The sequence below is a fragment of the Podarcis vaucheri genome (assembly GCF_965113315.1).
Source record: "Podarcis vaucheri genome assembly, chromosome: 9".
NCBI classification, from domain to species: Eukaryota; Metazoa; Chordata; class Lepidosauria; order Squamata; family Lacertidae; genus Podarcis; species Podarcis vaucheri.
Window position 1 is genome coordinate 54,282,596 of NC_138767.1, and position 26,033 is coordinate 54,308,628.

Sequence of the window (26,033 nt, forward strand, 5' to 3'; positions counted from 1 at the left end):
TAGACAACGAGGAGAGCCATTTGGACAGGTGCTGGCCCTATTGTTAAGGGAAAGAAGTGGTAGACCAGAGCAATGCTGTGGTAGGAGACACCATTTCCATTGTGGCAGGTGCTGTTAAGTTGTCACTTTCTAAATTCATGTTGAATACCATGGCAACTTACACACCCAAAGCTGTGCGGGATAAACAATGTTGAGATAAAATTATTTCTGTGTCTTTTATTTTAGGCAGTGTTGACCCTCCCCCCTCAAAACAAAACTAAAACAAATCCCTGTACAAAACTATCTAACAATGATAATCCTTTAGACCGAATGCATTTTTTTTTTAAAAAAAATCAATCGTTAGTTAATGTCTTTATAGATTTATAAGATTAAACCCATTTCAAGCCAATCTTTTGAATTACTAATTAATTCATATTGTAGCTACCCTCTAAAACTTGCTTCTTGCGCCTGATCTTTGATATACTAATAGTTCAATACTGCTTTTCTGGTAGGCATTGATGAATCTGGCCTAAAGGACAAGCAGTCAATAGAAAGAAGATGATTAATGAACTACAGTGAGGCTCCAACCAGGTCTTCACTGAGCAATTGGCATTTTCTATATGTTTATTAGTAATAGCACAAATCAGCAAAATTCTACCTACCTCAAAATTAGGCAACCCCCAAATAGCCCAATGATAACTGAGCATGCCAGTATCCTTAGGACATCGATTAATTGCTGTGGGAAGAAGAAACCCAGAGGGAAGCACTCAAAATGCAATATTTTGCTGCTGGGTCACACTAATAATCACCTTATTTCTTGACGTGCTGGTTCTTAAGGAGCTAAAATGGCATTACCGACACATTTGGGCTTGGGGGGAACCATTAGGTCTTTAGGGCAATGTCTCCTCCACCTAATAGGACTGAGCATGCTCAGAGGCTATGGACTGCTCAGTTCCTGTTGCAAGGGGGTCGATGGAAAACCAGGGTTGATGGAATGGAGTGTGCTGGGAAAAGGCAGCATTCTAACTAGACAGCCATAAACAGGATTTTTGTTGCAGATCCCACATGTTGAATGGAAATTAGATCAATGATCAAGTCGTACGTACCATATGAAAAACTTTGCACCTCATTTAACCACAGCAGTAATGATTACACTTTATTGCAAAAACATGTGAAATGAAGAGGAGAAGAAATATGGAGATGACAGGGCACAAACACTTCCCAAAAGAGAGAGAGGCAGACAGACCTTTGCAAAAGAAAGGGAAAATAGTACAGGAGAGAGCAATTACCTGCTGCAGGACTTTAGCTTCATAAAGAAGAAGCTTTGATTGCCGTTACAAAGTGAAAATGAAAATGAGCCACTTGACGCTAACAAGGAAATAGGAGGAAAATAATTGTTGCATTGTTGTAGGGAATGACAATGCCACACTTCACACCCGCCAAGTGAAAATGAGCTACTTCAGTCAGAAAAGGTGACGAGCTAATTACAATAAGCTTTGTGACAAACGTCTCAATAGTAGAAAACAAAATGTTAAGGAGTTATTTGCACTCTATCACATTTTATGCAAATTGTGGGGCAGATGAAAGGAATGAAAGAACAATTTGTGCCTAATTCTCAACTCTTCAAAACAAACAAAAAAGCCCAGAAGCAAGGATAATAAATAATTTTGCCCATGAAAGAACTGTAGGATGATGTTCCAAACACAGACATGATTAGCTGCAATAGAAAATAATGAAGGGTATTGAATTTGGTTGTTTTTCCCCCCCTTTCAAAACAACATACTGCGTATTAGCCCAAATGCACTAGTTAAAAAGGAAGAAATCTTATAAATGATACTTTTCCTTTTTTTAAATCCATATCACCTGGCTTCAGAGCTATTTTGATGCTGTAATTACTTTCTGGTTGCTTAGATTTGCAAAGATTTAAACCATGTTTATTCACTGCTTCCTTCCAGGTTGGAAAGCTGCTGTGAAGAGCATAAATAGCTAGTCCAGCTGAAAATAAATCCGAGCAGTTTTTCCCCCTTGCATGTTCAGTAGTACCAGCATTTTTTCCACTCAATTGTATCTCAGAGTTGGCTGAGCCTGCAAAACTACACTGCGCAAAAAGGAAGAAATGCTATATGTTTGTTTTGCAGATCCCAAGTCATTACTGTGGAGCTGAGCCTGGAGCATCTAAAAAAAGGACCAAAATGAAATAAAATAAGGAAAAGGCTATATTTCTTGGCTGTTCCTAGCATATAGAGCTGTGTTGTTGTTTCTATTGCACTTATAAGCAACAAAACTGGCAGCAATTCATTCTGTCCAGAAGATTCCTACATAATATACATTTGTGGTGATCAGCTAGTACCATGTAGACTTCTCTACTGGTGTCTCATGTTTTACCATATCAAAAGATTGAGGCATCTGATCAAGGCCTGTATTTTAAAATGAGCTTAAAGATATATTTGCAAATGTTTGTATGTTTCATGCCAGGCAGAAACCAGCTGGCTAAGTACTTTGGCAGTTGTTTATCTTCCTGCTCTCCTGAACAAGCCCCCCCCCCCCCGATTTATAGCAGTAGCAGGAGACAAGTTTCTCAAAGTTGTAAAAGGAAATTACAGGCTGGGAGCAAATGTTACACTGACCCTACATATTACAGAATACAATCAAGCTGCAAAAACACTAATTAAGAGTTGGTAAATAGTAAGATTTATTGTTTAACAGAAAATAATACCATGTGCCTCCCATCAGACTCTAGCCATATTTTCCTAAGGTTTAAGGTATACTGAGAGAGTTAAAGGGCAATAAATTTTGGGAAAAGCTAATGGGAAAAGCGGCTGACTGGGAAAGGAGGGTGTAAACTGAAGAGGCTTATTTTGAAGCTGTTTTTACTGAGTTCCTTTTTTACTTTGCAAAGGCCTTTTCTTCTAAAAAGCTATCTATGTTATGTATGAGATTTGTTGGCTTAATGTAATTATGCAAAGGATTTAGAAAGTAAGAAATGTTAGATTCTTATGTTAGATTCTTATTTCATTGATGGTGTGTGAGAATGTGAACCCAAGATCTCTGTTTAGATAGAATTTAATACCATGAGCCATTTGTTTTAGCCATTTGTTTTGGAATGCAGGGGCAACAGGGGCAAAAGGTGATCTGGTAATTAAGGTGCCTTGTCGAGGCAAATGTAAGATATATGGCTACTTGTCTGCCATTTATGGATAGAAGGAAATATAGCTCTTTGTCTCCCATAAAAAGTAATAGGAAATGGGTGTATCTTTTATGATTGGTTCTAGCAAACAGCCAATAGGAATTTCAACCAGGCTGATTGGAGCAAGGGGGCTGGACTGAGGAAATATAAGTGCTGTCCATCAGGGCTGGAGGAGGCAGAGCTTTGGTAACCATATACCACTGTGCCTATCGTTTATTTGTCTGACAAATAAATTATTATTTTAATTTCTCTATTGCTGCGTTGAATATTTCATTCCAGCTAAGTGTTAACCACAAGCAGGGTGCTACAAGATGACTGATTTCAGCTATAACCTAGGGGTGCTTGAGGAATTTAATGTTTCCTATATGAAATATGCAAAATCCTACATACAAATGCATAAAAGTGTCAAGCTCCTTGTGATACCATGGAATCCAATTACACACACTCAGCTAAAAAAAGCTCTCCATTGCAGGACATCTCCCATAAAAAGTGGTAAGGAACTCTTTTGTTTTCCTTGTTCCTTCTTCCTTCTCGTAGGATGCCATCCAGCAGTTTAAGATTCCATTCCAGTCTTTTTCTTCTGCCTGCCACTCTACCCCACCTCCATCCCTCCTTCTCTTCCTCTGTTGTTGTTGTTGTTGTTTTGTTTTATCCTTGTTCTGCAGGCTCACAGGTGCAAAGTGGAGGAAAGCAGTAAAAGATGGGGAAGATCTCCCTGTGGAGATCTCCCACCACTTACAAGCCAGCACCCAGCTCCTGCTCACAGTCAGGCCTTCCCTCATAGTCAGATTAATATCTCCCCATGGTGCTTCCATCCCTTGTGAGCTAGCAGTCTGTGCTCAGCTCCTGCTCACAAACAGCCTGCCCCTCATGAGCAGGCAAACTCCCCCCCCCACACACACACACTTTTTAAAAAGTCAGGAAGGAAAACAAAGACTCTTTACTATAGAAAAACCAAGCAAGAAAATTGCCAAAGGAACAGATTTTGGATTGTCTGTTCCTAAATCCTTGAAACTAGGTGACTTTTTTATTGAATCGTGCTTTTATAGTATTTATTATTTTAAATTCAGTGTATATATATAGCAAGGCCACATTTTAACATTGTATGACTGTGCTGAAAGATGATCGAATTATCATGATGCTTTTTGGGGGTTCTACATACACATTATCCATCAAAGCAGGAGTGAAACACTTTATGTTCCTTTATTTCTAAAAGAACTGCAAAAAGACAACAGCCAAATGGAAGATGAGAAAAGGGAAGATAAGTGTATTAAGTGCTGTAAAAACTATACAACAGCAATAGGTGGCTTTGTTCCTCTTCATAATGAAGACTGTTTTATCTGCCATGGTGTTTCCATTATGCTTTTATTGTTATTTCATTTTACTATTGTGATTTTATTTATGATAAGAACCCCATGTCCCACCAGAGAGCTTCAATTCCCAGAATTCCCTGGGGAAAGGGGTTAATTTTTAAAGCACTCTGGGAACTATAGCTCTGTGAGGGGGTCACTTAGCCATGCTAAGCACACTTAACAAACTGCAGTTCCCAGGATTGTTTGAGGGAAGACATGCCAGTTTAACATGGAATGAAAATGCTTCAAATGTAAAGAGCACTTGGGGCCTAGATCAGCCTAATTGCCTATCTAGCTGTATCCATCACCATGTTGAGACATAATACAGTGGTACCTCTGGTTGCGAATGGGATCTGTTCCGGAGCTGCGGTCACAACATGAGCAGAACGCAACCCGCATCTGCGCATGCGCGAGCGGTGAAACCCAGAAGTAACCCTTTCCGCTATTTCCAGGTCGCCGCAGGACGTATCCTGAAAGAAAGTAACATGAAGTGGACGTAGCAAGAGGTATGACTGTATCTGAAGTGAGGAGCATGAACTATGTGTATTGGCTCCCCACATAATTTAGAACCCGTGTGTGGTCCGGATTCTAAATCCTGCAATGAGTCGCAGGCCCTCTGCTTCAGAAGTTATGTCTTAACACAGTGACGTCATGTGTGGGAGGAGCCATATGACTCATATAGCCCCACCCACTGACCCTTTCAACATGCTTGCTCCCTTCACACCGGTAACACCCGAAGAGGACAATAGTGATTAGGTATCCCCTTCAGCTCATTCCAAATCATTATTCTTTGCAAAGAAAGAAACTTCTCTATAAATCCAATGAACACAAACATCACGTTGATAATTTGTGACTTTTCACAGGGAATTTTTACTGAGTAGCTGCTGGACAAGATGACGACATTGTAGCATGACTAACTGTTCCAAGTGGATAACTAAGTAGGCAATAAACATTAAAAACAGAATTACACAATTTGGGTGAGTGGGATGTTTTGGCAACATTCCATTCCAAGAAAATATTTGGCATGAAAATGAGTTTTCGTGCTTGCGGTCAAGTTAGCTGAGTTGGCTGTAAACCAATGGATTCCAGGAGCCTGTCAGGAAACATGGTAAACTAACTGTGGACCTTGCTTACAAAAACCAATGCAAACAAACACAATGTTACTGATTGCAGCTTTTTGTGAAGCAGAATTTCGCTGAAAGGCATGACAGCCTTGTCTAGGCTAATCAGAGACATACTGTTCAGGGTTCCATCTTGTCCCCCATGCTATTACATCTGTGTGAAACCTCTGGGTTCTGCCATCAGGAGATGTCGAGTGAAGTGTCATCAATATACTGATGACAACCTGCTCTATCTCTGTTCCATCTAAATCAGGAGAGGTGGTTGAAGTGTTAGACTGGAGGCAGTGATGTGGACCAATAAACAGAAGCTGAATCCTAAAAAGACAGAGGTGAGGAGGTGCCCTTCCCTGAATGGGGTTGTGGTCCCTTGGAAGGAGCAGGTTTGCAATTTTGGGGGTGCTCCTGGATTCAACATTGTCACTGAAGGCTGAGGTAGCCTTCAATGGCTAAGGGTGATTTTTTCCAGGTCTATCTAGGTCACCAGCTACGACCGCTTTTGGATAGAAATGACTTAGCCTCTATACGCCATGTGCTGGTAAATTCCAGACTGAGTTATTGCAATGTACTGGAGATGTACCAGGGATGTCACTTCAGTGCTGCTATCACAGCTGTTTGACTTCATCCCCAGAAGCACACTCCATTGTCTCTCAAGACAGACAGATGCAAACAATAATGTTGCAACCCACCCTGGGAACTTAGAGGGAAATAAATATATTGCCATATTTTTTATTCATAAAAAAGTGGGTGATGCTGTAGGTGAAAGTGCATTTCTAATGTGATGGAATGGATTCGGTAATGTTATCAAATCATTATACTATTGTAAATTTGTTGTGACATCACATTAAGTATTTGCCTTTATAACAGAACACAATCTGTAGTATATCACATTCTGTATACGTGGGAGTTCTTAGTCTCATTGCACTGGTGATCTCTAAGTTTTACTTTGATCATTCACTACATATCCTTTGATTTTATTTTATAGCATATTTTTTACTGGAAGCAGTTCACACTTTCAGTGAATGAATGTCAAGCAATGTACATCTGCGTAATTCAGCCTAGTTTGACACCAGAGGCTCTAAATTTTCCAATTTGAATTTTGGCATTTTCTGATGTACATATATTTTGACACACTTAATTCATTTGAAATCTAATGTATACTTAAGAAGTTATAACTTCAAAAATATGAAACAGGGAAAACATCCTGAAACATCTGTGTATGGATTGGGTTCCATCTACAGTTACATGGAGTCTCTCCTCTTGTGTAGCCTAACTAGCATACAAGCAAATTGCAAGATTAATTGAGTGATCTACAGCAAATTGGCTTGCAGATTCATCACCAGAAGGCATTTATTTTAACATTTAATAAAGCTGTATTAGAAAAGAGGTAGATATAATAGGCAATAATGAAAACATGTGCTTAAAAGATCTCTGATCTCTGCTGTGACAACTTAACTGGCCACCGATATACTGCTGGGCACTGTTCAAGGCTTCCTTTTAACATTTAAAGCCCTAAACAACTTGGGACCATGTTGTCGAATGGACTGCCTTGCCTCATATACCCCCACATAGCAACTGTGCTCCTCAGATATGGATGTTTAGTTCGTACTAGAAACCAGGATATTAGTGTTGCAGCTACAGCCTTCTGGAATCTTTATCAACTGAAATATACAATAATCTAGCTTCAAGCTAGATATGCAAAAAGCAAAAACAAAGACAACCCCTAAAACTAAAAGAAAAGTACCTAAAAGTAAATAGCATTCCACAGAGGTGGGAGTTCATGATAACTAGTGATCTGGTTTTCTAAAGCTATTTTTTAGTCATTTCAGTTGCAACTGTTTATCCTAGCCATTGTAACAAAGTTTATGTTGTAAACCCACCCTGTGGTCAATTGATGAAGGGAGGTATATAAATTTAATTAATAATAATAATTTCAGTAGTGGATTGCTTTCATAGTTAGATCCTGCTTGCATTACACATAATGTACAGAATTTACAAATGTGCTGCTACTGAAGTGTTGTTTGATTTATAATATCCAGACTACAAGATGACAAACCTTTCAAAACAGATAATTAAAATCACATTATTGAATAATACAAGAGAGGTTAATAAAGAACATGAAGAAAAATAAAATTATGAATACAGTGGGGAGCTCCATTCTAGTGAGAAGAAAAATGTGCTTCTGAGTAAGTTATTAGGTAAGTTGACTTATGGTGGTTCAGGGAAGGAGGTCAGTCTTACAGACACACATCAGGTGTTTCCTCCTGCTAAGGATTCTCTTAGTGGAACCTCTTCTATGCCTTCCTAAGATTTTCTTCCGTCTTGCCTCAACCAAAGAAGGGGCTAGAGAAACCTCTCAATTTCTCCATCCATGTCACCCTTCTGAAGGCTTATCAATCTGGTCGTCCACCCTCCTAGGCCAAGAGTAGACTCTTAACTCCTATCATCCCTGATTTTTGGCCATGTTGGTAGTGGTTGATGGGAGTTGTAGTCCAAAAACATTGGAAGGGACTGTGTTTGTTTGTTTGATTGATTTTTGACTATCCCTATCACAGGCACTCTTGCCATTCCTTTACTTCTCTTGGGCTTCCTTCCCTCGCTTATCTGGTTTTCAGGAGGCTACAAACCTCTGCCCAGCCTCATGATCCTGGCCTTCAAACCCACTTCCCAGTCCTGCCTCATCCCATGGATGGCTGTTACATTCCAGAAATGTCATTTCTTTTTGATGGCAGTCACAGCTGGGTCACTCAGATTGATATGAGCGGAGACAAGATATAACTTCCAGGGACTTGGCACCCAAATCCCCTCAGTGTCTCTGTTTTGTGGCATGGTAACTTTTACAGAAAGTCTAAAATTTGGAGGAAAGAACTAAATTTGCACCACATGATTCTCACATTCAGAATGGTTTATGAAGCCACAAAAGGCTGAATCCAGGCCTTACATTTAGACAACCACGTCCCCCCACCTTGCCTCCAAGAACAACAACAAAAGAGTATTGTGGTATCATAAAGAGCTACAAATTTATTGCAGCGTACGCTTTCAGAGACGAGATCCCACTTCATCATCAGACAAGGAGTGCTAGTCCACAAAAAAGTATACCCCAATAAATGTTGTTGCTGTTTTTACTGCTTCAAACTAATATGGCCACCCCTCTAGAATTGCCTTTAAGAGTTACTGTCCCTGCAAAGAAGCTTACAAAACTTTATTAGCAATAGCCCAATAAAAATATCAAAACAATGCATATCTCATATATTTGCCACGGCCATGTTAGCTTGGGACACATCTCTATAAAGGCCGGGAGTCTACTTTTCTGTGTCTAGAGAATAAGCTTTTCTGGAACATGAATGATGGGGAGGGAAGTATGTCAAGCACAAGAGTAGGCTCTCCCCTAGGCAGCCTTAACTGTTATCATGCCAGAGGGCAGGCTGCTATAATCCAGCAAACCTAGCTTGGAAACTGGCACACACATCAAAAGACACAGGAGCACAGCATCCGTAACATGAGAAGCGTAGACAAACAAACAAACTTCAGAAGAGCAGAGTGCTCTTGTAAGGTACTGGGGCGGGAGCAATTCAAGAAAGGGAGTTTTTACTGAGAAAGTAAACAAAAGGCAATATATAGATTTAGCTATTGATGGCTGTTCTAGAGAAGGGAGGATGGCAATATGAGAAGTGAGACAGTGGTGATTCAAAGAAAGCTTCACTTTTCAGAAGACAACAAAGGGGAGTGAGGTAGCTGGCAAGATGGCAAAAGAGACAGAAAGAGAAAGATAGATTTTTCCTTCTTTATGATGTTTCCGAAAACACTTCAAAAGAAAGAGTGATGTTCATTTGCACCAAGAGGAATCCAAAAAGAAGTCACAAATAACATTCTTTTCTCAACAAAGCTTTAATGGTCAAGAATCACTGGGTAGTGGGTGCAGAGGTAGGCCTCAAAATTTGGGAGCTCCAAGAATCACTTAGGCTGGGTTTATTCTAACGTGACCTTACAGCAAGCCTTCATGGGAAAGGCTGATTTTGTACACACAGTTCGATTTGATTTGCCCATATGTTTTGGCTTACCCCAGTAAACCCCAATCAGCTGAACAGCATTTACAATCAACCCCTCAAGGAAACATTTCCCTTCCTCATGTGGTTTGATTTCAAACCGTGACTGCAAACGCCACTTCATTTGCTGGTCTGAAGAAGCTCCACAGCCTCTTCAGTTCCACATTTTATGTCCCTTTTCTAGCACGTCACCTGAAACCCGCCCACATGATGCACATATGTGTAGCTCAGCTGACTACCTGGGTGAGTCATATGACACTTGAGCAGCCCATCTTCTATTTACAGGACTGCATTGTAGCAATCCTGGGACTCAGATAGGCTGGTAAAGAAAAAGTGATTTATATGCATTGTATGTGCAATCTAACATTGTGCCACCAGATGGTGACATGGAGAGAGACTGAGTTGAGGAATAAGACCAAGGGTACATATTGATATAGGAATGTATTAGATAAAATGTAAAGAAATATACAATAATAAGAGTACATTCATTTGTAAAAAAGGAATATACAACGGGATAGAGAGGAAGTCCAAAGTGTTGGTACATATATGATTTTGGAATAGTTTTTTGTCCTTGTTTCTTTTCTTTAGGTATATAAACTTTGTATACATGCTGAAAATTATATTATAATAAGCTTTGTGATGTAATATGATAATGTTTACCGATGTAACATAAGAACGTTGATAAATAAATAAAACTCAAAAAGAAAGAAAGAAAGAAAGGGGGAAAAGATGGTGACATGGAGTCCCATTTTTTCTCTACCTGTTTTCCCTGTTTAAATTTACAATGCTTTAAAATGAAACACTTCTTTGATGTGTCTAGATCCAGCCCTGCTTTGCATTCTGAACAGCAGAACTTGTCCGTATGTATATTCATACATACATGTAATTCCTGAAGCTGATCAAAAGCAGAGAAGATATTTCCAGCATAGGGAACAGTAGGGGTAGCAAAGAAAAGGGGGAACTATGTAGTAGGGATGGGGTAGAAATTTGATTTGGTTTGCATTTGAATGCAGTTTTTGAAATAATACACAAAAAGAAAAATAGTTATCCTTCACAAGTCACACTTTTCTTAGTTTTGTAATGGAATTATTTTTCCAAATGATGTGCAAAAAAAAAAAAGTATATTGGGGAAAGTGTGCATAAAATGCATTTATTGGTGAATATATGAGTGAACATAACAAAAATCCATTATGTTAGGAGTAACTACTTGCAAAACATGTATATCAGGAAAATTGCATACAAATATGTGTATTTTTTGAGACATTTGCATGAAAATGCTACTGAATTTTCATGAGGACTTCCTTTTTAATCACAAACTGATGCAGAAATGTAGATAACTGAACTGAATATTAGAAAAATGAGAAAGTGCGAGAGACTGAAATTGACAGATTCATCCATCACTAGATTCTAGATTGAATCTCTCTCTCTCTCTCTCCCTCTCTCTCTCTCCCTCTCCCTCTGCCAGCCATTGGCAAGCAGGTGGAGGTTTATTGCTAGCTTCAGTTCTCTTATCACTTACTATATACCTGATCTGCGAGACTGGCAGTCAAATGGATTCTATCTGTCCTCTTATCATCTCGATACCTTACTCTGGCCTCCAATCAAATAGCACATCTTAATTGATTGGCAATGTCTGCATATTGTAGTGCTGAAAACCCATTATCAGCATCAACACCTGGCTGGCAAAAGGCTCATTCAGATGCTTACCTCAATGCCTGTCATTAATTCTTCACTGCATAACCAATTTTATACAATGGTACTGAATTTCTGATGAAGGCATTCGAAAAATCATCTGTAGATGGTATCAGCAGTCTGGCTCTAAAAATATACATTCAATGTGGATGCCTCACATTCTGTGCAGTATAATTTTGTGTTGTCTTTCATGTATATGACATAAGAAGATAGTTTAACTTACAACAAGTGGGACAATTTAATGGCTTGTAGATACTGTTATAAATTTGCCTTCCATTGATGGAGCTACAGCATCTTGTGAGCAATCAGCCAGAAGGGAAGAAAATGTCACAGGCTTTCTTTGTATTAAAAATGGCAATTAAAATCAATTGATGTTAGCATTCTACCGAGGCCTAATTCTACATTCTTCTCGGTGCCTCCCAGCAAGTCAGTGGGCAAGAATGCTTCGAAGCCCCACCTGTATGCCTTATTTTCACACACACAATAAAATCCCACTTACTGCCTGAGCGTAGGAGTATTAAATATGTTCGATATTGAGGGCAGCCTAGTAAGTGTATTGTGACCCAATTTCACTCTCATATGTGATTCACATAGTTGGCATAGCATTTGCATTAATGTTGTGAATGCCAATTCACAGCTGGTAGACATCTTGAACTTGTCTGGAGTTGCATGAATGGATTTTTCACTCAGTAACTTAAAAGGCCTTTCTTTTTTAAGGATCAATACCTGAATGTGGGAAAAGGTAAAAGTTCTTTCTTACCATTTAAGGTTTCCAGTATAATTTAAAATAGCTGAAATATTAATGCTACAATTCTATACGGTATTCGCTTACTTGAGAGCAAGTCCCTTTGAACACAGTAGGTCCCAATTCTGAGTAGATGTGTATGGAAATGTCAGATGGTTACAAATATATAAAATGGGTTACTAAAAAAAAGAAATATGAACACATATGAGAGATTCAACAATCTTCAAATATAATGACATAAGGTAATCAACATTTACAGCATTTCACAGCGAGCTATTTTTTTCACCATGTCTTCGCAGCTAAGGATTGGACACCATCAAATAATTTTTGGAAACTGCAAGCTCTACAATAGTCAATAAATGACTCCAAAACAGCGAACACCATGAGGCGCTCTGTCCATTACACTTAACTGCAGATTTGTACACTCCTGCCATTTTGAAATTCAGATTTGAATGTGTTCGCATGCTTTGAGTCTGTCACATTTTGGATACAGTGGTACCTCGGGTTAAGAACTTAATTCATTCTGGAGGACCGTTCTTAACCTGAAACTGTTCTTAACCTGAGGTACCACTTTAGCTAATGGGGCCTCCCACTGCCGTTGCGCCGCTGCTGTGCGATTTCTGTTCTCATCCTGAAGCAAAGTTCTTAACCTGAGGTACTATTTCTGGGTTAGTGGAGTCTGTAACCTGAAGCGTCTGTAACCTGAAGTGTCTGTAACCTGAAGCGTCTGTAACCTGAAGCGTCTGTAACCCGAGGTACCACTGTATTCTAATCTATCTCTGAATTGGAAAACACTTTCTAAAACTTCTGTTACAATTCTGACCAGGTTCGGTGCCTTTGCTCTGTGTCTTTCCTAGATCAGCCAGGACAAGGCTAAGAGATGTAGGCACAGGGATGTGTTAAAAGCAAGAGGCAACCACAATTAGAATAGTAGGCTCATCGAATTGCAGAGCTGGAAGGGATTATGAGGGTTACCTAGTCCAAATGCCGGCTATGCAGGAATCCACACCCTGAGATTAAGAGTCTCATGCTCTAAAGTCTGAGGTTGCTGGGATGTAATCTCCTTGATTCAAATCTAACTGTGCCGTTTCAGCCAATCTGAATACTGCTAGTCTGGTAGCATGCACATTTCCAATAACACTTTATGTGTGTGCCCAGTCTCTTCCTATTGAGCCAGATGCTGCCTTGTTCTATTGCGCGTAACCTTTAGTTGACCAATCTAAGAGATAAGACTTAAGTTCTATTTAGATGCTCTTATTAGAGCTCAGCCAGAAAGCTCTTCACCATTCTCCATCAAGTAATGAAAAACAATGTGTTCAAAAATTGCACAAGAGGGTGAGAAATTATGTGAAATGCAGATTTTTCTTGTTGCAGTTCCTTGCCTTTCTTTTGAGATGGCTGACTGGTGTTTGTGAGTGTCACCCCTTGCCATTCTATAAATCTTGTCATCAGAAGCCTGCAGTGTTCCTGGGCGCTCAGACCTCAGTTAAAACCCAGTGAAAGACATCAATACATTAAGACATAGAAATTGTCATTTTACCTTGTTATTGAACTACTGCATGCCACCTGAGGGCTATAGGATGAAGAGAAGGTAAGAAATGTAACTTTAAAAATTAATTATTTTGTTTAAAAAAAAATTAAAAGGGAGGCAACAGAGTGCTGAAGAAATGCTTACTAGAAAGGAAGATGTGCACATCTCATCCCTGACTACCTCACAATTATAAAGGAAGTTCAAAAATGGCACACTGAATCTAAGTATAAATTGCCCTGAGAATGAGGTGGGGAAATGGAAAATTTGTTCGCAGATATTTTTTAAAAGAGAAATTGGAGGACAGATTTTGTCGCCGCACAACCTCTGACCCCTCATGTAATGTGGGTGAAAGAGGACAAGTGTGCAAGTACCACCCCCCCCATTGCCACTCCCTCCACAAGGTAGAGGTAAAACCTCTTAAATGGGGAGACGTTTCTGCGCATGCCGGCTCCCTGCATATTTTGGAATGTGATCTTGCAGGCTCCCTCCACAGAAATTTGCAACTAACTTGTGGAAATAGGAGAAAGTGATGTGGTGGGGAGGCAATGGGGCTAAGTTACCCCCACTCCCTTGCGTGTGATTCTAATTGCATTGGGGATTAGAGTGACCATATAGGACTTCAGTCTATTCTAAAAGTGGAGGGAAGCCTAATTTTATAGGGCCCTGCAGGAACTCAGGAGAAAACAAATCAAAGCATGTGTGGAATCTGTTTGGTCCTTGCATTCATTTCTTTCTAAGCCATTTGACTTCTATTCACGAGCGTGACACTTACCCTGAGCTACTTGCAGACCGTTCCAGTACCACTGTCCATTTGATAATAACCTCTGGACAGCTTGAATAGATACATTTTGGAAGAGCATTTCGGAACTGTGCCCATTAGAGTGTATTAAAGAAGTCCCAGAATCGGAGGGGAAGGTCGTTTTTCTAATTGTCAGCAATGAGGTCTCTCCCAGCATCTTCTAAAGGTTACAATCATGGTGCCTGATTAGAGGCCTGGAGGGTTGCTTGTCATGACATTCTGAAGAACGTCTATTTAAAAACGTCTTGCTCCTTCTCGCTGTGAATTCAGCTGGCCACTACCTTGGAAAACACATGTTTGCAAACCTGTGTTTTCAAAGAAAATGGGAAGGTAGGGAGATGATGGACAGAGGGGAAGATTAGTGAGCATGCCATGAGAGTGCAGTGAGTAACCCTTCCCATGCCAGCCTCTTCTCCAGTTGCCATATTCCCAGACTGGAATATTTTTGCCTGCTGTTTGGGTGTAATCTGCTGGACTCAAATCTGTCAGGAGACTTTTGGAAAATAGCTTTCTTGACAAAGCTTAATTACTGTAGATGACACCAAGAAAGGCAAGCCCTTCATAATTGTATAGAAAGGTGGGCCCATTCACCACTGATCTGGAAGTGAGGAGGCCTACCTTGTCCAGAAGCAGTGGGGAGTTGATTTTGGCAGCCTATCCAGCTACCTCCTATCTTCATTTGCTAGGATGTTCCAGATGTTTCATTGTTCCACAGAGGTGGGGTTAAATACCTGCTTCTGTATAAAAAATAATGGCCTCTACTGGCTCAGGAAAAGCAAAACTTGGTGCGTGCTAGGAAATGAAAATTGTGTCTGTCCGTTGCTGCCACCACAAGCAATTTCAAGGCAATGTGATTTCTTACACTTTTTCCCCACTTGCATGATTATATAGAATCTGGTCTGCTCACATGATTCCTTGGCATATTAGTACAATTGGAAACATACACCCCTCTGAGGTAATAACAGTGTTTGTTTGCTCGTCCCCGTCCCCCCCGGGTGGAGAACTGCACCACAACATTCAAAGACGTGCAGTTTTGATGGCTGCAATTTGGTTTGTGTAGTGTTTCAGGAAGTGCAGATTTATTCCCCATCCTTAATGCAAATGGACTCTTCCTTAAACCCAGAAAGCTGTCTCCTAGGTGGATCAAGATAACCTGAGGCAGGACAGCACTCTGCAGCCTTTGAAGAAGGACTCACTTCCACGTTAAGCCAGGCTGCCTGCACAGTTTATTCTTGTAATCAAACTGATGCTGAGTTTTCCATTGTCAAACATTAGGGCCTGTGAGCATCAGGAACATAATGCTGTGTCTGCCTCTCAGAACTCCATCAGGACATGTAACTCCATCTAACACAAAAAAATGTGTTAGAAATTAGGGTACTAATTTGCAGCAAGACGGTGATTCACGTTTACATTGTCTTGTCACTCTGGAAAACTGTATGTATTAAAACAACTTTCCCCCCTTCAGAATTATCTTTGAGTGTTATTGTTTTTGTACCCGAAATGCAAAGCATGCTAGGCTGGATCTAGACACATCACAAAAAGCGTTTTAGTTAAATTTGCTGTAAATTTAAACAGGGAAAACAGGTAGAGAAAAACGGGACTCCACAGCGCCATCTGGTGACACAATGTTATACTGCATATACAACACATATAAAATCGCTTTTTCATTACCAATCTCATTGAGTCCCTTGTCTTTGTCAGCTCTTATCTAAATGCTGATGGCTGAAAGACAGCATGTAGGATGAAAGAGTGAATATAGCTTTACATGAGGTCCAGCCTCTAAATCCAACATTATTTAGAAAATACCCTTTGACATTTTTTTGGCTCGTCATTAAGGAATCAAGGAACTGCCATGCATTGTTGAAACTGTACACAGGAAAAGTTTGCCTCTCTGAATTAAAGAGTCCAAACACAGGTGTTGTGTGTGATACTTTAAACAGAAATAATAAAAATTATAGGAACAGTTTCATTTTTTCATTTTTTAAAAAAGATTCTCTTCCTACAGTTGTTAATATGTTAAATCATTCTTTTATGGTGAATTCCGTCACAGAGACACTCTTTACACACTCAATATCACTTAAGCTCCCGCATTCTTTTTACTAACAAAAGATTCATTGAGCCAGGAAATACTCTTGTCAGTGGAACTTGATGAACAGAGACAGAGCACTGAAATTATACTGCAAATATCATTCTTGCTTTTTGAGCTATTTGCTACACATGTTCAGGCACTTGCCCCATCATTTAACTAGTTTTTGAAAGTGCATCTCTGTTTAGATTGGGATGGGCAGTCTTGGACGATGCACTGCTGATTGTATATGGTGATAATAACTAATAAACACAATGCATAGAATAGCCTTTGAGAGACTTCGTTGACGTATTGATTTAGAGAGTTCAGTATATCCCTTCACCAAAGATGTGTGTAAATCACCAGGATCACTGGCAAAAACAAGCTATTATAAAACATAACATATAATAAACAAAACAATAAAACAATGCTCATAAGTTACATAAAACCAATTAGCATCATCATAAATAAATGACTTAACCCATCATCCTGGAGGTCTTATTGCGAACCACTCTGAGACCTCTGGGTATAGGACGGTGTATAATTTGAAATAATAATAATAATAATAATAATAATAATAATAATAATAACAACTAGAGAGAGAGAGACAAAAATTGAAAATTTACCTGCATCACTAAAATTGGAGTGAGACATACCTTAGTGAGGTGAGACATACATGAGTGCATTACAGGGAGTTAGACTAGATGACGTTTGGTGTCCCTTCCAACTCTACAATTCTGTGATTCTTTGGGGAGGCCATTCCACAGTAATAATAATAATAATAATAATAATAATAATAATAATTTATTTATACCCCGCCCATCTGGCTGGGTTTCCCCAGCCACTCTGGGCGGCTTCCACAGAAACCAAAAAACACTAAAATATCATACATTAAAAGCTTCCCTGAATAGGGCCGCCTTAAGATGTCTTCTGAATGTCAGGTAGTTGTCCATCACCTTGACATCCGATGGGAGGACATTCCACAGGGCGGGCGCCACCACCGAAAAGGCCCTCTGCCTGGTTCCCTGTAGCTTCGCTTCTCACAATGAGGGAACCACCAGAAGGCCCTCGGCACTGGACCTCAGTGTCCGGGCAGAACGATGGGGGTGGAGACGCTCCTTCGGGTATACAGTGATCCAGCTCCGAGGGCTTTCTGGCGGTTCCCCCTCTCCAAGAAGTGAGGTTATGGGGAACCAGGCAGAGGGCCTTCTCGGTAGTGGCGCCCACCCTGTGGAACGCCCTCCCATCAGATGTCAAGGAAATAAACAACTATCTGATTTTAGTAGACATCTGAAGGCAGCCCTGTTTAGGGAAGTTTAAATGTTTGATGTTTTATTGTGTGTTTAATATTCTGTTGGGAGCCGCCCAGAGCAGCTGGGGAAACCTAGCCAGATTGGTGGGGTATAAATAACAAATTATGATGATGATGATTATCGACAGATTTGGAGACACCACCAAAAAGAATACTTCCTATGCACCATATTTAACACATGGAACACCAACCTGCATGGTCATGTTTAGGTAAAGGTAAAGGGACCCCTGACCGTTGGTTCAGTTGTGAACGACTCTGGGGTTGCGGCGCTCATCTCGCTTTATTGGCCGAGGGAGCCAGCGTACAGCTTCTGGGTCATGTGGCCAGCAAGACTAAGCCGCTTTTGGCGAACCAGAGCAGCACACAGAATCACTGTTTACCTTCCCACCAGAGTTATTTATCTACTTGCACTTTGACATGCTTTCAAACTGCTAGGTTGACAGGAGCTGGGACCGAACAATGGGAGCTCACCCTGTCGCGGGGATTCAAACTGCTGACCTTCTGATCAAGAGGCTCAGTGGTTTAGACCACAGTGCGGCCATGTTTAGCATGTGACTAACTCCTGTGGAGTTTGGGGGGGGGGTTGTGGTATGAAATTGGTTGTTTTCAGTGGTCTTTCCATAGAGGCAGACCAACACTGAAGCCTCTTTCAGACGTTGCCACCAAACATGCAATTAAAAACACTGAAGGGAGAGAACACACTGCGTAGAAAGCAAAACAGGGTGGTGTTAGGTGATGAAAATGGGTAACAGAACTCTGAAAAACTTCCCCACCAGGGGATGCTCTGAGTACCAGAGACCAGCTGGAATTCTGAGGACTCCTGGGGCCACAGGGAAGGATAGAGCTGACACCTTTTAAAAAGTGTGTCCAGGAAGGGCATTAGAACTTCATATTTTCAGATTTATGATGGCACAGTTTTAATGCTTTGCTTCTTATAATTACAATTTATTATGTGTACCCCAGCCATCTGAATGGGTTGCCCCAGCCACTTTGGGTGGTTTCTAACATATATATATATATATATATATATGCAGGTTTTGGTGTCTTCGGGTGTCTTCCCGTGTAAGAGTCGGGGTGTCTGTGCGACGTTTCGACGAGGTCTCACTCGTCATCTTCAGGCTGGTGCTTTCGGCTTCTTGTTACTGGAACAGAGCTAAGACACCCGAAGACACCAAAACCTGCATTCCTGTACCCGTGAAAATCTACGAAAGCAAATATCTCACCTCTACGGGCTCTGTTCCAGTAACAAGAAGCCGAAAGCACCAGCCTGAAGATGACGAGTGAGACCTCGTCGAAACGTCGCACAGACACCCCGACTCTTACACGGGAAGACACCCGAAGACACCAAAACCTGCATTCCTGTACCCGTGAAAATCTACGAAAGCATATATATATATATATATATATATATATATATGCAGGTTTTGGTGTCTTCGGGTGTCTTCCCGTGTAAGAGTCGGGGTGTCTGGGCGACGTTTCGACGAGGTCTCACTCGTCATCTTCAGGCTGGTGCTTTCGGCTTCTTGTTACTGGAACAGAACGCTGGAAGGTTTCCTCCCCGTAGAGGTGAGATATTTGCTTTCGTAGATTTTCACGGGTACAGGAATGCAGGTTTTGGTGTCTTCGGGTGTCTTCCCGTGTAAGAGTCGGGGTGTCTGGGCGACGTTTCGACGAGGTCTCACTCGTCATCTTCAGGCTGGTGCTTTCGGCTTCTTGTTCTGTTCCAGTAACAAGAAGCCGAAAGCACCAGCCTGAAGATGACGAGTGAGACCTCGTCGAAACGTCGCCCAGACACCCCGACTCTTACACGGGAAGACACCCGAAGACACCAAAACCTGCATTCCTGTACCCGTGAAAATCTACGAAAGCATATATATATATATATATATATATATATATATGCTTTCGTAGATTTTCACAGGTACAGGAATGCAGGTTTTGGTGTCTTCGGGTGTCTTCCCGTGTAAGAGTCGGGGTGTCTGTGCGACGTTTCGACGAGGTCTCACTCGTCATCTTCAGGCTGGTGCTTTCGGCTTCTTGTTACTGGAACAGAGCAGAGTCTGGTGTTTGAGTTCCTATAAATACTGTTGAGGGGTGTGGTGTATAGCCTCCAACGTTCTGGGCAGAGAGGAAGTTCCTAGATTAGTGTGCCTTTTCTTCTTTTGTTCCTTAATTACTTGAGGGATATCTTGGGTGATTTCATGAGTGATATTCTGAATACCACTGGGTGGGTCATTAAGTGTAGATTAGTTGCTAAAGCTTTCGTGTCTTGACCTCTTGAGCTTGTGAAGAGTTTTTCTGAGAAGATGGCTGTGCTGCATTTAGTTGTGCTCTGGCTTGGCTTCGAAACGTCGCACAGACACCCCGACTCTTACACGGGAAGACACCCGAAGACACCAAAACCTGCATATATATATATATATATATATATTTGCTTTCGTAGATTTTCACGGGTACAGGAATGCAGGTTTTGGTGTCTTCGGGTGTCTTCCCGTGTAAGAGTCGGGGTGTCTGGGCGACGTTTCGACGAGGTCTCACTCGTCATCTTCAGGCTGGTGCTTTCGGCTTCTTGTTAAAGCTGAATGAGCGTAGCTGAAAGTCAAGCAGATGCCATTAGATCATGGGGAAGAGGTTATTCAATAACTGTTTGAGAATGTGTTCCACTTCCAACTGTGTCCCAAAGCGCAGCTGAACCCTTTCTGAGGTGTTCCAAGGTTGCGCTGAGGTGTTTTTTGTCCGAGTTTGGACTGGCGCCAACACGTTATTTTCAAGTATAGGTGTTTCCCCTCTTTCGCCCGCAGCTTTTCCCTCGTCGTCAAAGGTTCAATACGCCCCTAGCTGATAATAACATTAAAACCGCCTGAAGGGCCCCGGGACAGCAGAACTCCAGCGCGACAGCAGAACTCCAGTAAAACACAATAAAGGCGACGTGTGAGGCTTTTTTTTTTTTTTTTTTTTTTAAAAAAAAAAAAAGAGCTGAATTATTATTATTTTTTTAAGCTGAGAAACAAAAGCATCGGTTCAGAGACGAGTAACAGCCCTTTAAAAACGCCTAAGCGACCAAGAAAGCGTTGTAACCCTATACTTGAAAATAACGTGTTGGCGCCAGTCCAAACTCGGACAAAAAACACCTCAGCGCAACCTTGGAACACCTCAGAAAGGGTTCAGCTGCGCTTTGGGACACAGTTGGAAGTGGAACACATTCTCAAACAGTTATTGAATAACCTCTTCCCCATGATCTAATGGCATCTGCTTGACTTTCAGCTACGCTCATTCAGCTTTAACAAGAAGCCGAAAGCACCAGCCTGAAGATGACGAGTGAGACCTCGTCGAAACGTCGCCCAGACACCCCGACTCTTACACGGGAAGACACCCGAAGACACCAAAACCTGCATATATATATATATATATATATATATATATATATATATATATATATATATAATATTAATCCTTAAAAAACTTCCCTATACAGAGCTGCCTTCAGGTGTCTTCTGAAGGTTATATAGTTACTCATCTCCTTGACATCTGATGGGAGGGCATTCCACAGGGTGGGCGCCACTACAGAGAATGCATGTTTAATCCTTCATATAAGAAGCACATCTTCATGTTATGTTTTGGGGTTGTAGTCAGCAATAGAGTGTCGGGTTCTCACCCACTCCTTATTGCACACTCAAAAAAGCAAGTAAATACAAAGTCTAATTTAACTCCCCCCCCCTTTAAAATTCTCAGAGTAGAATAACATACCAATCATTGCATCACTATAGCAGCAGTTGAAAAGCCATTTTGTATCCTGGATAAATGAACCCTGAATATAGGGGTTGTTTCTCAGTTTTTTTAAAAGCAGAAAACAGCTGTAATTACAAGACCACCTTGCATTCAGAATAATTGCAGATAAAACATGGTTCCATTGTGGTGTAAGGCACTGGACATCAGGAAAAATAGTTAGAAACAGTAATTCTAGAAGGAGAACTGTATTTGAAAAATGTCAGGTTTTTTATTTGTTCTGTTTCTTTTTAAAATAGCCGGTTTTTCAAAAAAATATCTTAAAAAGGACCATTCAGTGACCACTTGGTCTGAATATACCTATTGTCCCTTAAAAGTGTCCTACAGAAGTTGTAATATTCTCTTGTAGATTTAGGTCTTTCCATTGAATCCTAGACCAAACTATCTATCTTCATTTTCATTTCAATAGGCATTCAATAGTCACAATATTTAGTGAATTCAATAGCCTGCATTCAAAATGATCTGCAGAATAATCTGAAAATTGAGGTGCTTGAGAGGTGGGAATTGGCTTTTTAGCAGTCATTATAAGCTTTCATTTGGTAGTTTATAGTCTGCGAACAGGCAGAAAGAACCTGACGGTCTCTTAGAGGTACTTTGTAATATAAACTCTTCTTAATGTGATGAAAAAATATTAAAGGGAGTAGCGATACAAAAGCAATGGCCTAGCATCTTTTCACCCTGATTGCTTTGGCTGATCTTTGTGATACATGGGGGATGGGAGGAATTGACCCAGAATCCCTCCACACTGCATCAGGTTCAAGCTTGCCTGAAGAATTTGCCTCTTCACCTGGGTTTTATTTATACAATTGGCAGGGCTACATTTTTCTGTGCCATGAAAACTAGGAACCTTCGTCTGTGGTTGCCCTGTGTAAGGAACCAGGCATAGGCAAACTCAGCCCTCCAGATGTTTTTGGACTACAATTCCCATCATCCCTGACTACTGGTCCTGTTATCTAGGGATGATGGGAGTTGTAGTCCCAAAACATCTGGAGGGCCAAATTTGCCTATGCCTATATGAACCATAAGAACTACAACTAAGGACCACTTCCTGTTGCTTGGCTTTAAGCACGCCCCATTCGTCCAGGCTGGACATTGCACTCTCCTGAACAGGAAGGGCTATAAAATATGGTTACCAGATGTCCCCGTTTCCAGGGGGCAGGCCCTGGATTTACAAATCTGTTCCCAGACAAAATCCATCCCCGGAATATCCCCAGATTTCATTTAATGTTGTAGATTTATTACGAGGGAATGAATGTTGCGTGATTGGTTCAATGGCACAAGACACATCATATGGGGACTTCCGGTGAGGCAAAATGGTGGGTGCCACGGCAGTGAGCAGCTCCTGGAGCTAGCCAGAGCCAACTGCACTACCAGGCTGTCTCCAGGCTGCTGAGACTGCTGCTGCTGCTGCCGCTGACAAAGGGGTACCAGGGACTCCTGGCACATCAACTGGGGGAACTGCTGACCCCCCCTATGACCCAAATCGAACCAGGAGCAAGAGCGCCTGCCACCCGTCTGACTGCCCAGCGGCACTCTGGGGCCAGGAAAACCCCGGAGCCGATGCAGGGATAAGGAGGAGAGGGAAAGGAGAAGGAAGAGAGAGAAAGAGGAAGGATAAAAAAGAGGGGAGCCCTGATGTTGCTGCATTGGCACCACCTCCGCTGAGGCGGAGAGTAGGAGAACACCGGGAGGGCAAGGACACATGGCTGAGCCCAGGCCTGATCCGAGCCTACTCCATGGAGGCTAGCGCTCCAAGAGAGTAGGCCAGGGCCCAGAGGAAGGCTTTCATGCTTGATGGTCTGAGACTTGAGCACACAGCTGGGATACATCACAGCTTCTTACTATGAGGCTTCTGTCTGCATCACCCCCAATATCCAATGCATGACCATATTCTTGCAAAAAAGAAGATATCATCATGAAGGAGGATTGCCTTGTGGTTCACTCTAGAATTTAGGAGTTCTATATCAAATTTCTCGACTCTATTATAAGCCTCTGAGTGACTCATTCTTTGTCTAAGTTATCCATCTATTAAAATACAGATTAAAAAATTGTGATGGAACACTCAAGGTAACCTATTCAATCTTGCGTGCACTGAGGAAGGGCCTCCGTATACAAGGATGTAATGGCACCCAGGTAATGGCATAGCAGAACATTTGAGATACTAGATTTTGCCCCATGTGTTTTTGAACAAAATTGTGCATTCTAATTGTAATGATTTAGCTGCTGTTCACTCTTAGCTGCCAGGGTGGGTTACAACATTAAAGCAAAAGATTAAAAACAGTTTAAAACAACTTTCAGTCACAAAAATAACGTGGGTCCTAAACTATACTCTTCAAGTTTCAAAAGCCTCTTCAATATTCACTAGAAGCTAGATATAGAAGGTGCCAGATACATCCCTTCCATCCTATTTTTCAAGGTTTAATCATCTAAACTCATTTATGGACATTCCATGGACCATGTAAAGTAAACTCTAGCTCTTTCTTTCTTCTTTCTGTTTTTGTTTTTAGTTTTTACAAATAACTTTTACATTCAAATATAATCAATTTTATACATAAACAGGATTCGCTGAATCCTTGGACGCCCCCCCCCCCCGGCTCCCCTGTAGTTTCCAAAGTATATTGCATCTTATAATATCATCCAAATTTGTATTCAAATTTCCATTTATAACCACAGAATTATTGTCTTACAAGTGTTTTATTAATCCTGCCAACGTTTTTAATTGTGTGCAGTGTTCTTTAAGATAGTCTACATACATTTTCCCATTCTTTATTAAATTTCTTGTCATGCTGGTTTCTGATTCTCCCTGCCAATTTTGCCATTTCAACATAGTCCGTCATCTTGATTATCCAATCTTCTCTGGTTGGGACTTTGCCATACTTCCATCTCTGGGCAAAAAGTATCCTTGCTGCTGTTGTTGCGTACATAAATAATCTCTTCTGCTCCTTTGGTATTTCATCACCTATAATTCCTAATAAAAAGGCTTCTGTTTTTCCCCACAAAAAGTTATTTTAAACATTTTTTTCATCTCATTATATATCATTTCCCAGAAAGCTTTTGTTATTTTGCACATCCACCACATGTGGTAGAAAGTGCCTTCTTTTTCCAACATAGATTGGTAGCAGTTCTTTTTCCAACCTCACTGGTGTCAAGTACCTCTTTCTTTCTATTTATTAAATTTGTATACCACCCTTCATCCACAGATCTCAGGGTGATTCACAAGATAAAATACAATAGAAAAGCATAGAATACTTGATAAGAACAACAATAACAACAACAACAACAAAGTAGACACAAACCAATAACCACCCCCAAATAAAGGTCCTGCAGTTTCTAGATGGGAACTCATTTTTAACTATCTGTTGGCATCTCCTGAATATAGGAATAAGACTATCAAACTACACAATTACTTAAAAGCCCTTTGCTACAGCAACTTACAATGGAAGAGACTCCATAGCTTCCAAGCACCTTGGAGTTCTTGCCATAAGATAAAATACTGAAGAAAATGGACTGAAATAAAGAATCAGCTTTCGTTTCTCCTTTCTGCTAGGCACACGGCCGAAGGTCAAGCAGGTTAATAGTGTCTTCCTAGCCGTTTTTTGTTGTTGGCAATTCTTTCTTTGAAAAAAAATATCTCCCAACATGCTCTTCTAGTAACCTGCCATTACATTAGAATTCCAGACACCACATTGGAAAACAAACACTGCAGGTGACATTACATTAAAAAAGAAAAAGAAAAACTTAGCATTTCTACCGCCCTGGGCAGCAAGGTAAGGAGGGTGTTAACATATCAGTGCTGCACAATAACTAGAATGTTTTTAGAAATTATATATTATGGTTCCTACTGACAAAATCAGCCTCTGTAAATGGAGGGAAGGTTACATTCACCACAGAATATCAACAATAAATTGTCCCTCCCTGGGGCACTGGAGCAATTGATGCTGTTTAAACTTGTCCCAAGTGGTCTGATTGAAATTCCCCACTTAGGGAGTGCACATATATTAAACTAAAGCTAAACACATAGGAAAGCATAATATTACAGCCTGCATTTCCTAGGTAATATACTGCGCAATACTGAAAAGGCCCACAGGATGAAATAGCTTGAAATGATTCAGTGGGCTCTGGAGAAAATGTCTGTGATTTTCTAGGGGCTGGTACAGTAAACAGCTTTCAATAACTGCTCTGACTTAACAATGGGACTTTGTCTAAGGGGGAAACATGTCCTCCAACCACTAGATAATTTGCCCAGTTTTATTGATTCTGTGTACCTAGTGCATCATGTAAATTTAATCTTCAGTTTTGCTAATAGGGCTACCACATTGTTCTTAACTTCTGTTCTCTGGCATAAAATGGCCCCATGCTCCAGAAAGAAACAGATTTAATAATTGCTGGTATTTATCTTTTCAAAACGAGAGCATCTTTAT